We start from the raw sequence: 13,631 nt of genomic DNA on the forward strand, positions 1-13,631 counted from the left end.
TTTATTCTTCTAATCATAATAACTGATCCAGCGACCATCCGTCGCTCAAATCAATTAACAAGAATACAATAATAATAATAATAATAATAATAATAATAATAATGATAATAATAATAATAATAATGTTTTGACCCTCGAGCCGGCTTGCCACAGTTAACAGATACTACGCTATGATCACAGCCTAAAGGGTCATAACATTACATTATTAAGCATATTGGATTACGATAAGACTTTTGAAGAAGAAATAAGGCATTGTTCTGAAAGTAACTAAAAATAAATGTCTGTTGTTTTAACTGAAGACATAAAACTTTTGCTTTAACTGAAAAAAGGATGCGTCGCATTCTTTTCTTTGTGTTTTTTTCCTGTGATTGTTTGCATACAACGTGTTGTCCCGAATACTGACATGTAACGACTGCTTTATATTGAGTTGGAAACGGAACAATTTTTTGAGTACTTGTTACGCAAGAAAAATACATTGATATAGGTAAAAAGACAGGCAGAGAGAGAACACATTTTATTATATAAGAATACGACTCCACATTCATTTGTTAACAGTTGACAATCAAACAATTATGCTGTAGTAAGTTTGAAAGCAGCCTGGTGGTAACATCTCCCAAAGATGGCAGTTCTATATGGGCAACTTTGTTGAGTTACATTTGTCTCATACTAACGGTTGGAAGTAGGGAAGAAAAAGTATATTCAATATTGTGGCGAACAGTTTCTTTTCATATGGTATAGTACGTTTGAAATATCACCTAAAGTATTTTTGTCTCACAAAACAGACTCACCTCAGCACAATAAACAACTCATTCTAAAATTAGATCATCAAATGTTCAAATTGTTGACACAAATTAACTCTCCTACAAACAAGTGACTGACAAATGGGTGTAATAACAGCTACTCAATAAGCGCGAGTGTATAATTGGCCATCCAAATCTGCGATTTGTCAAGTTGATGGGCATTTACTTGCGAACCGCCATTGATGATGGTGTATCCTTTTCATCATTGACATATTTGACAGCATTAACGTTTATTTGAAAATATCGTTTGATTTAAATAACGATTTAATGTTATGCAGATAATATTGATTTAATAAGCAGAACTGTTCGAAATGGTTTAACTACTTGATATGAAAAAAAAAATTGCCTGCAGCGTTTTCTTGTTTGCCTGTCTGGTTGACCAGTATATGAATATGTTCTCGCCATCGATTTCTGACGCTGCTCTTCAGAAAGAAGATGGCGGCGATTATACTTAAAACTAGGATGCGTTTATTGATTGAGATTGTCGGACTGACTTCCTCATCTTGGTTGTTTGAGTCACAACGTTTCGGCCGTTTTGCCCTCCGGCCTTCATCAGATGTTTTTATCGAACTGGGGAACCGTTTGTTAGGAGTCTCGAACCCAACCCTTTATTATTATTACGGGGGTACCGTGTTCGGACTCCATCTAGGCTCTGGGACATAGTTGCTGATTCTCTGTTTTGAATGTTACTTTTTCACTGCTTTCGTCCAGGATTGAACTCAGCACCTTTGGGTAACTGTAAACTTTGATACAACGGCTAGAACCACTCGGCCATATAAACGGTTCCCCAGTTCGATACAAAACACCCGATGAAGGGCGGAGGGCAAAACGGCCGAAACGTTGTGACTCAAACAACCAAGATGAGGAAGTCAGTCCGACAATCTCAATCAATGAAAACACCTCATCTAAAAAATACAGACAATTACTAGGATGCGTTTGTTTATATGAGTTACATCCAGTAACGTTACTATGACTATATTTAAAGGGATGCAATATGTCTTTTGATATTTTGCTGCGGACATTACATGGTTATCAAGCACTAGCTGACAGCCAGGCGTTGCACCGTCGTATAATACGCTTAAACACGATATTTTAATTTATGTAGATTGCGTATGTATTATTATAGAATCATTTCTGTATTGATTATTATACATTACGAGGAATAATTTTAAGTCACCCCTTAGTTTTTAAAGTTGCAAATAAAAATGATTTGAAACGCTTTTAAAAAGTACCTTTTCTTTTATCGTAAATTGAACTCATTACTAAGAAAAAAAATTAACTAAAATACGGGCTTAAAACAAGGTATCATTCGATCTGTAGTCAAATGCTCTCAAGGATTCCTTCAGTCTTGACAGACTATGGATACCCACTGTCAGGGTGCCTGCGCGGGAATTTTTTTGTGGCAAGAGTTGCGCAATCTCCAACCACATCTCTCCTGAGTCGACATTGTGGCAAGTGGAGGTTCAGGAGATAAGCTCTATCACTTAGCTATATCTCCATATTATAATAAATCTATATTTTAAGAATGAATTATTTTCTGAAATTTTATTACCCCCCCCCTGCAAGTGTAACGTAAAGTATCCCTTGTAAAATTTTTCTTTTTTATTTATCTATAAGAGAGAAAACGTTATTTTTATGATCGGGTTATTTTCGATTTTCGATACTTATAAGATGAATTTCTGTACAGAACATATCTAAGAAAATTGCCAGACATATACACTATTTTTGTGTGAAACTTGCAAAAGATAGGTTCTGCCGTTTAGAAACCGTCGAGAAAGGAACTCTCTCTTTCTCTCTCACACACACAAACATTAAGTGACTTTTATATAATAGTAGAGATTGCTGAAAGTCTGACATATAGTGAACGGTATTAAACGTATTTCCGATATCACGTGACTAAGTTAACTAATAAACAATCTCCGTTTTGTATGAACATTTTCCCCCACTGTAAATCATTCCGGAAAGAGGATTGTTCTAATCTACCATTCTCTTACTTTAGTATATTGTTACATCGTAGAAATTTTGTATGCCGGTTTTCGTAACCGCAAATTTACCCATAATTAATGGTATCCCTTTCACTTTGTAAAACTCAGTCATGTTCCGCGAATATATATATATATACACATACATTAACATGTGTGTACATATGAATATCTCTCTTGCCCTTGATTCATTGGGTATATCTGCCAGGTAATCTTTTTCTTTCCTTTCTTTCCTCTCCTTTTCTCCCTCATTGGGCTAATAATTAAGCTTGGTTAGCAACCTGTGAGAGTTGGGGGCTGGATCCTGGTGTTTGTGCAATCTATAATCCAGAAAGGTGGATATGCAAAATGGCATTTGTTTGGGAGAGGCAGGTAATCGAAGATCCTCAATCCGATTAATCAGCCCGTTATATTTGTATGAAGCTAGCCTTTAACTGCCATTGCTTCCACGTCCACTGACTCGGAGTGGTAGTACAAGTTAGGGTCCGAACTATGGGTTAAATAGAAACCGACACGAAAACAACGAATATATTCTATTAAAAAAATCCTTCAAAATCTTCTTTCGATTCGTCATTAAATAACCTGAAAAGGATTGATATGCCGTAAAACAAAAACAACCTAATCACAATATTTACTATTCCATATTCGAATCCACACTACAAATGGTTATGGCCTTATTAAAGGAAAATAACAAAATACTAGGACCTAAGACAATTATCTAAAAACGACATGGTCTCTAAAAGAAATAAACATTATACTGGTTGTGATAGGAGCAACTAGCTTAATAAAAAAGACTCATAAGAAATACTTAGAAATCCTTGGAAGACCGATATGTAACGGAATACAAATAGAGCAATGAAGGAAACATCATTTATCCTTAAAAGAACCCTCGGATAAAAAAACTAAATCGTAACGGAATCAAGAGTTAGCTCCAAGAGGGAACCCCTTGATCTCATAAAACTAAACAAAATAAAATAATAATAAAATGATACATGTTCCATAGGGGACATATTTAGAGAGAGAGAGAGAGAGAGAGAGAGAGAGCGAGAGAGAGACGGGGTACATCTTGATGAGTGGAAGATACAAGGGAGAGGCATTTACACATTTTACAGTAGCTTCTTATACCATATTTCTTCTTACTTACACATATATTGTAGAGAGGAGAGTTATCAGTTCTCCCGACACAAGCGGGAACAGTCATTACTTATGATAGAGAGGGAGACACATTACTTCAGATGAAGAAACATTACTTTGATGGTTTATACACAAAGTTCATTATAACGATGAGTAAGCCAATGTTCGTATAAATGATTCACATTACCTTTAGTTGTTTAGGATGACGCAACACGAAGACGCAGCTACAAAATTGGTGAGATGTTCCTTTATTACTTCGATCGGTTGCAATGATTTCACATCCAGGAATTCAAAAGTCCACTACATGGTTAAAACTCTCTAACCTTTCGCTTCCAAAGGGTGACTGCCTTCTGTCCCCTGTTGTCCAACTCTGACTGTCTGGCCGACCCTGATTGTTTCTGTCTCGTAAAACTAGCAACTATATTGAGAATTCATTTCCTGCAATGATGTCACACGCATGGCCAAAACTGTGATCGAACTCACGTGGAGAACTCACGTGGCCTGAACATGCATGATTCTTATATTTCTGGAGACAAGAATTCTTATTAACCTATTTTTTTTTACCTAACTTTTTTTTCAATATTTTTTAATTTTCTATTGTTCGCTTTCTATATTACCTTGTTTTAATTCTGTTTTCATAAAAAGAATTGAATAATTAAATTCCTTTTCAAACCACACATCTAAACTAGTTTATGCGAAAGCTAAACAATGGGTAAATTCCATTTCTGACCCTATTTCTGAACCTTGCTTACGAGGTTCGAATCTCGGTCTATCCTATCTCATTTTTACTTATTTAATGTTCTTCTTAATTTTTGTTTATTACATTTTCACCCCAAACAAGGCGCATTGCCACTTTGGTGTAGGGGGATACTATCAGGGGCAGCAACTACTGGGGCACTAAGTTGGGATTTGGGCAGCAAGATGTCGGTTCACGTTGCACTTGAACTTCTGCATGTCAGTACAGTTGGGGAAGCAGGATCCTGAAATGGAATTCCAGAGTCTAGCGGTTCTGGGGAAGAAACTACTGGAGTAGAAAGATCTTTTACATCTAGGGATCTCTACTGTGTGGGGGTGGGATTTAGCTGCCTGTCGGGTTTGTCGAGGGTGTCTACGTCGTGGGGGCACAAGTGTCTGCAGTTCGTCAGAGCATTCACCATTAAAATACTTGTAGAACAGGCAGAGGGATGCAACGTTTCATCGATGGGACAGAGGCTGAAGCTTAGATGCCAGTTCAGGGCCTATCAGATTGGCGACCCTTTTTTTAACCTTGTCTTGGAGCGAGAGTCTAGTAGCAGATGCACCGGCCCAAATGTGACAACAATACTCCATACATGGGCGAATGGTGGCCTTATAGAGACCTTTTCTTATAACATATATACCAAATATTACACCATATTCAAAGATGTGGTAGAAATCGGTTGCTGAATGGTAATTAGTTATTTGAAGGTATAAAGAAATTGAAACATGAAATTTGTTTGCGAAACTGACGAGACTCAGAATTAAATAACCCGAACACTGTTGATGTACTATTGAATACAAGCCAAGAAAAACCAACCAAACCGAAAAATTCTGTTTTTCATGTTTAAAACAGATAATTTTTTAATGCATTTTTCCGTATCAAAATATCAAAATACAATTTTTTGTAAGTTTTTTTTTTTTTTTTGTTTATATTTGATTTTTGTATGTTGTAAAAGCTAAGAAAATGTATTTACGTTAGCTTGCTTGTATTAAAAAAACATTACTTTTCAGCTTTTTGTGTAAGTTCATTTTTGTGTTTAAAACCTAATGTATTCGGATTATAACTGACAGATATATTTCGTAACAACGTCACAAAAGACGACAGGAGGAAAGTTAAAAAGAAATTCTATGAACATTAATATATATATATATATATATATATATATATATATATATATATATATATATATATGATTAGTTTTTTTTTGGAAAAAAGAATTCCAGCAGAGTGCTCTATTAAAAGGAAAATCCAAAATGTAAGAGCGTATTTATATTTTGTGTACAGAAAGTTGTTAGTTGAGACAGATTATTGGTACCGTCGGTTTCAAGCCCGATAATAAGGCCCGTTTAAGGTATCCTTATCAAGCTCTCTGAATATTGGCTTAAGAGAGCTTGATAAGGATACCTTAAACGGGCCTTATTATCGGGCTTGAAACCGACGGTACCAATGATCTGTCTCAACTAACAACCTTCTGTACACAATATATATATATATATATATATATATATATATATATATATATATATACATATATACGGTAGTAGCATGTGTGTGCGTGTGTGTACATCCCTCCTACAGCTCGCGTCACTGGATCGATCATGACAAAACCTCGTATGAATAATATACACCATTTTTCAATGTTAAGGTCAAAGGTCAATATAATAGCATATGTATATATACTCTCTTACAGCCCACACAACTGGACCGATCATGACTAAACCTGATATGATTATAGTCTCCGACCTGGAGATGCGGAACACCATTTTTAAAGGTCAAGGTCAAAGGTTAAGGTTATATTTGGTGGGGTTCTTCATACCCCCCCCCATTTTAGGGATAGTCCACACCTAGTTGTAGTTCTCCACCATCTCGGGTTCCGGCACCATGGCCAACATTTTTTTGAATTTGAATCAGGTGTAATTGATTTAATTTTTATGTTATGTTTATGTGTTATAACACACACACACACACACACACACACACACACACACACACACATATATATATATATATATATATATATATATATATATATATATAAGAGAAGTTACGCCCTATAACTACGGCATGGATCACCCACCGGCCCGTGGAATATGCTCTGGTTCCAAGCGACCTAAGTTTCAGATATGGATCGAATAGAATTAAGGTGGACAGGGTACCCGTAAGCCGTGGTGAAAAAAAACCCCAAAAAGCGGAAGACCAGTGCCCGCAGTAATCTGGCCTGCACTTTCACTTGTTGCTGGCTATGTTTCTCTTGCTTGTTGCTGGATCTCAGAATTTTAACCGAGAGAGAGACTGAGCTGTCGTATAAAGCTAAAACTCTGCAATAGCATATTTATACAGATACTCCCTCAGACATTTGTCTACCATAGAAAAAGTCCTGTTGCGATGGAAAAGTTGTGGCACTTTTAGGCCTGACAGATTGGAAGCATGTAAAACTCATCATATGCATATATGTATGTGTGTATATGTGTTTATATGCATATGCATAGGTGTATATATATTCATATAGGTATGTGTATGTATATATATATAAGGGTTCATGTATGTATATATGTATATGTTTGTGTGTATGCATGCATATATATGCATGTATATGTATGTGCGTATGTATATATGTATGTGCGTATGTATATATGTATGTGCGTATGTATATATATATGTGTATATATGTGTGTATGTGTATATGTGTGTAATTCTGCATGTATTTGTATGTCTGTATGTATATGTATATATATGTACATGTGTATGTATATGTATGTATGTGCATATGTGTATGTCTGTGTATGTGTGTATGCATATATGTGTATGTATATAAGCATACATATATATGTATGTGCATGTATATATGTATATACACATGTATATGTTTGTGTGTATATATGTATATATACATGTATATATTTTTGTGTGTATATGTATATGCATGTGTATGTGTATATATGTGTATGTATGTGTATGTATGTATATATGCATATTTGTGTATGCATATATATGTATGTGTATGTATGTGTATGTATATATGTGTATGTATATATATGCATGTATACCTATGACCGTCTGAAGTGTCATGTCTGTTTGAGGGTGTGCAAGTCTCTGGCAGGACTATAAATTCATCTCTGGGCACATGAACATTCAGTGACTGAGGGAGTGGCACTCATCTTACAAGACGTTACAATCATCATATATATATATATATATATATATATACATATTTTTTGTCTATTTATATTCGTATTTAAATCCCCTTTTCCATTTATTTAAAAAGAAAATACATTCATATATATATATGTATGTCGTAGTATTGCATTTATCTGCAAAAGACCTAGCTAATTTGCATATCCTGATAAACCTTCATTTAAATTATTTTCTAATTATTTTTTCATTTTTTTATATTCCTATTTTTAAACTAGTACGTGTATTATATGTTTTATAGGTGCAAAAGATTTGCGTAAAAATGTTATAGTAAACAAAACCTCTTTCTATATATATTTATGTATGCGTATATAAATATATATATATATGTATGCAAATATATAAATATATATATATATAAATATATTTATATATTTGCATACATAAATATATATAGAAAGAGTTTGTGTTACTATTGCATTTTTACACAAATATTTTGCAAGTATATATATATATATATGTGTGTGTGTGTGTGTGTGTGTGTGTGTGTGTTTATTTGTTTTTGTTAGCGATACTTTCTTGAATGAATTCAAGTATTTATACGAAAGTGCATTTTTACCTAAATGCTTGTTGGGAATAATTTTCCCATTGACCAATCTGGTATCCCATTAATGGGGAGCGGCATATATATTATTTTTAAAACATAATTATCCACTGATAATATTATATATATATATATATATATATATATATATATATATATATATATATATATATATCGTTGCCGTAGTAAGACTTATAGTGGACGTAAAACACGTGTCAGTGGATAATTATATTTAAAAAATAATATATATATATATATATATATATATATATATATATTTCTTTAAAAATTGTGCCCATCAAATTCCTTATTTAATTTTCGGTCTATAAACATGAAATTTCATTTGAACACATGTGAAACTTTATATTAGGGTTTTAGCATGGGAACATAAATGGGAAATTATGAAAGAAAACTTTTAAAAAAATATCGAATTTGCCAGGTGAAGGTCGAACAAAGACATTACGAATATGCATGCGTAACGTAACAGCTATTCGTCATCTTTTTATGTTTAGCCTTACAGTACACATCTTCTTAGCTCAGCCTGGCATTAACGTCAAAAGAAAAAGTAAATCCTAAGATAAACATTTTGGTTTCGATTCCCGGTGGTGGCGCACGAGTATTTTTTTTTTTTTTTAAACATTGCTATATATTGGATCCAATATAATATAATAGTAGATAGGAAATCTACATTAATCAAAATATTAGACAAAGCGTATTTTACGACTGAGAAATGCCGGGCGGCCTGCTAGTATATATATATATATTTTATATATATATATATATATATATATATATATATACATATATATAATATATATATATATATATATATATATATATATATATATATATATATATACACATACATTAACATGTGTGTACATATGAATATCTCTCTTGCCCTTGATTCACTGGGTATATCTGCCAGGTAATCTTCATTTTTTTTCTCTTAAGTTTCTTTCGCTGCCGTAATAAGAATTTTGTATTCTGCTATCTTTTCTCTATAAGCTATGTTTAATGCAGTGTCATCAGGAACTTGTACTTATTTCTTCTTGCTCCATATCACTATATAAGATTTAATAGTTTCCCGGTATGTAGCTATAGAGATTATTAGTCCTAGCGAATGAAGTATCTGCCTATGCGTATACATATACATATACACATTCATATACATATGCATATCCTGGGTGGAACGATGAAGTTTTGCCCTAGAAAAGACGATATGATTCTATTCACAGTTTGATGAAAACAGATTTTCTTTTTTTTTTCTTGCATAGCATCTTCTTATTTGCGTATTTGTGTACAGATGCCAAGAGCAATCGAAAGCAATAGAAGCTTTCCATCGTTAAAACTTACACACTTTCAACGAGCGGGATCGGAGATGCGCCGTTGTACAACTCATGTTCTCTACTGATTCAAGTTATGCTCACATAACCATGACCAGCATCCTCAAAATGCAAATCCGGACAGTCTGACGCTTGAGGGCGGAGCTCAACGACGTTTTCGGCCCCGATTATGGTCTTTCTTGTGGTTCAAGTGAGGGCCACATTATGTGACCTCAAATATTCGAAGTCAGCTTGAAAGTAAACACAAAAGTGTACCTGGATATGCTGAAAAGGGTGGTGATCTGCTTCGATCAGGTGGTCGCTGGCAGACCTTGGCTGTGACAGCAGGACACGAAGCGGCCCACAAGTCCGAGGAGACACAGAGATAGCTTCAGAATGTCGGCTACGATTTCGGACCCCTTTTTCACTGACCCCTTCCCTTACCCAACTTGAATCCGCATCATTTGGTCATACATCGATAACAGCAACAACATGAGCCCCCACAACACTTAAGCCAATCTGATCGCCGCCCTCAGTCGAGTATTCGTCAAGCTGACGCCGGTACTTGTGGAAAAGGCATGCTTCCAGTTCCGGACCCGTATCGATCCGGTGATTGAGGCTGAAGGCGGCTACAATGGATAGATGCCAGCTCTACTCTATTATAATAAATTACTATTAAAATAAAGTTTTAGTGGTGTTTTTTATGGCGACAAATTTATCCTTCCACCCGGTATGTAATAAAATCTTTGTACTGTCCCCATACAAAGTTTAGACGAAGTTTAGTTAGTAAGAACAAAATCGTTCATTACGACTCCAAAATAATTAACAACAGCAACAAAAAACAATTTAAAATCCTTGATGAATAGTGCAATAAACAATATTAAATATGAATTTAATACGATAACTTAAATGCCGTAATTAGCAAGTCATTCCAATACATACTTAGCCGATAAAGAAAACTCCACATAAAACCTTTTACATATCATAAATCATAAATATTGTAAATATTAAACACGTGATCACGTAGCATATATACGATCTTTGTGCATATATACTATTTTAAAAAACCATAAAAACACTGAGCAGTTTAAATTGAACAGACATAAAGAAAGCTTCTAATTTTTTTAGATGTGGATTGGCAATTTAGATTATTTAGATTAATCGGACACATGACGAACGGATAAATTAATTTAAATTGTAAGTAACACTCTTCTGGGGGTTTAATGGTCAATCTATATGCGGACAATGCGAAGAAAACAACTAAGAATTACTCGAGACGTTTAACCGGTAAAACCTAACAAAATGAGAGCTTCTTATCCCCGTAAATTAACTAAAGTATTCCGTTCTGATCTCCTTGAAGATTCTCGATTTCGACAGAAAGATTATCGAGTGCGACAAGATACACCGGAAGTAGGTCGGAAATTACATCGACAGAAACGTTGTGCGAATAACACTTAAAATTAGGAACAGTAATGAGGCTAATCAAAATAATCCAGAAATAACAACACTAGCATCTTGTCTAATCATAATTGATTGGATCGGCTAGAAGTACTCGCAAAAAAGAGGAACAAGCAAAGCACTAACGGATCTTACATACGACAGAAATACGCGGTGGATTTTCCGAAAGACCGAGAAAAATACAAATTAAGCAAAAACATTCAGTGCTTATTAATAATATTTATATAAATGAAAATATTTTTCCTTAATACACTCAATCCACACAAGCAGACACATACACACATACACACACAACCCCCACCACACACACACACACACTATATATATATATATATATATATATATATATATATATATACATATATATATATGTATATAGTGGCTTTGCCACTTCCATCATTGATGATTGCGAAATCATGAAACAGGATTATGTCTAAGTATCAAAAATAATTATTACTATTTATAAATATGAGCCTTTTTAAGTCCTTCCTGGGAAGTAAAATTAAAAGCAGTCCACTAGCGTTTACGCAGCTTCACGATTAACCGTTCGATTGAATTATCTAAACTGCTTACTGTGTGTGACCGAATTTGGTAATTATAGGTAGTTAAATTCCCTAAAATCTCGGTGCCATTGTTAGTGACCTCGAGGTAACGGCTTAGTAAATGAAGTCAGGGATTGCTTCGTGGCTGGGTTCGAATCTCCGGACCAGTAGGAATTGCCATTTCTTGCACTGGTGATAGCGAAAGTATGAAACACTAGTGCCTATAGATATTATTTATGAATGATTTATAATTATCCCCCCTCTCTCTCTCTGTTTATATATATATATATATATATATATATATATATATATATATATATATATATATTATATATACACACACACATAATATATGGGTATTTATGTATACGGACGTATATATCCGTCCAAATTTTACGTGAAGGAATGGGAGGTCTTAAATTTACATACAAATAAATGCACATTGTTTTTATTAAAGAATGGGATGTATCAATCAGAGAGGATTACAAATGTCATTGTTATGATGACTGCACATACATTCATGACCTGAAAATTTCACTTCTGTTGCAGAAGCTGACGGTTTATGACTTAAACGTAGCAACCCCAGCTATAAACGCGCCAGAATCATGGCTGAATCATAGAATAAATCCACGCAGAATACATTGAACCGAGCAAAATTCTCCGGCGCCTGTTGAGCGCTTACCAAGCTGATACGGTCTATGCCAACAGAGTTAGGAGATAGATTTGTCGATTTCAAAGTGACGACAGAGATGTGAGTAACAAAGTGCGTACCGGACGCCTATGCGCAGCCATAGTTCATCGCTGACAAAAATGCATTGAGGATAGTGTTGACTATGTAGAAAAATAATTCGAGAACATAAAAGGTCGCTCGTTTGAATAGTACAACTCCCGCCTACGTAGCTCTTCAACTTTTTTTAGTTACAAATATAATTAATTTCTTTTGGAACGATCCTTATTGTAAATTGCATAAATAAATAAATACACTTCTATATCTATTAACCTTAGCCGTGCTTAATTAAATAAAGCTAAAGTTTTAATTAAAAAGAGCTAGAAATCAAATAAACATCTTATATTCTTCTGTTACGTTTATTTACTCCACACTCCACACATTTCACCAGAAAAATGGTATTTCTTAGATAAATCCTGGCAAACATGTCTCAACACAGAGCCTCTTTAAAAAAAAAACGTTGAAACATTAGAAATTAACCTTATTGCGACTTAAGGGATACCGGCTTCACAAATAAACATTAACTTCCAATTAAAGTGTGATCATAACTAACGCCGTAACACATTAGTATTCTTTCGGGGAGTAATATGCTTTTTGGCGTCAAGTTTGGGGCATGTTAATCAGTAATTATCCGGTTTACCAGTAAAATTGAAAATAGACGTACTAATTAGGTAACTAATTATTTATGGATGACGCCGCACATAAACACGTGTCATGGTATGGTTAATGTCGAAGGATGAATAAGAGGAATTTAGATGAAGCTAAAAATTAGCTTCCGTCGATTTTTCATGATTTTTAAAAAAGTTGAAGTTAATTATAACGTGTGCATTTGTGAATAAAAACTGATAGTTCGATTTGTAAAGTTTGTTAATGTCTTTAGTATAAAATCTTAGCTTAGAATATATAAACCGTCGTGGCACGGTATTAAACGTACTGTTAAATTAAAAAAAAAGTAAAACACGAAAGGAAAATGAGATATGTGTATGGGAGTATTATGTTTTTTTTTCTGAACAGTTCACTTCTTATAAGTCAACAAAATACCCGAGTTTAGATCGAAACCCAAACTTAAAGATAGTAAGTCAAGTACGATAACCATTAGGCCAGCTTAATACGAATTAAAAAAAAATTCAAACATATCTATAATTAACATAAATGATCTGTCATGTTAGACAACCGATAACTCCCATG

Source organism: Euprymna scolopes, chromosome 17 (assembly GCF_053919585.1).
Source record: "Euprymna scolopes isolate OS-2025 chromosome 17, ASM5391958v1, whole genome shotgun sequence".
In the NCBI taxonomy this organism is placed as follows: domain Eukaryota; kingdom Metazoa; phylum Mollusca; class Cephalopoda; order Sepiida; family Sepiolidae; genus Euprymna; species Euprymna scolopes.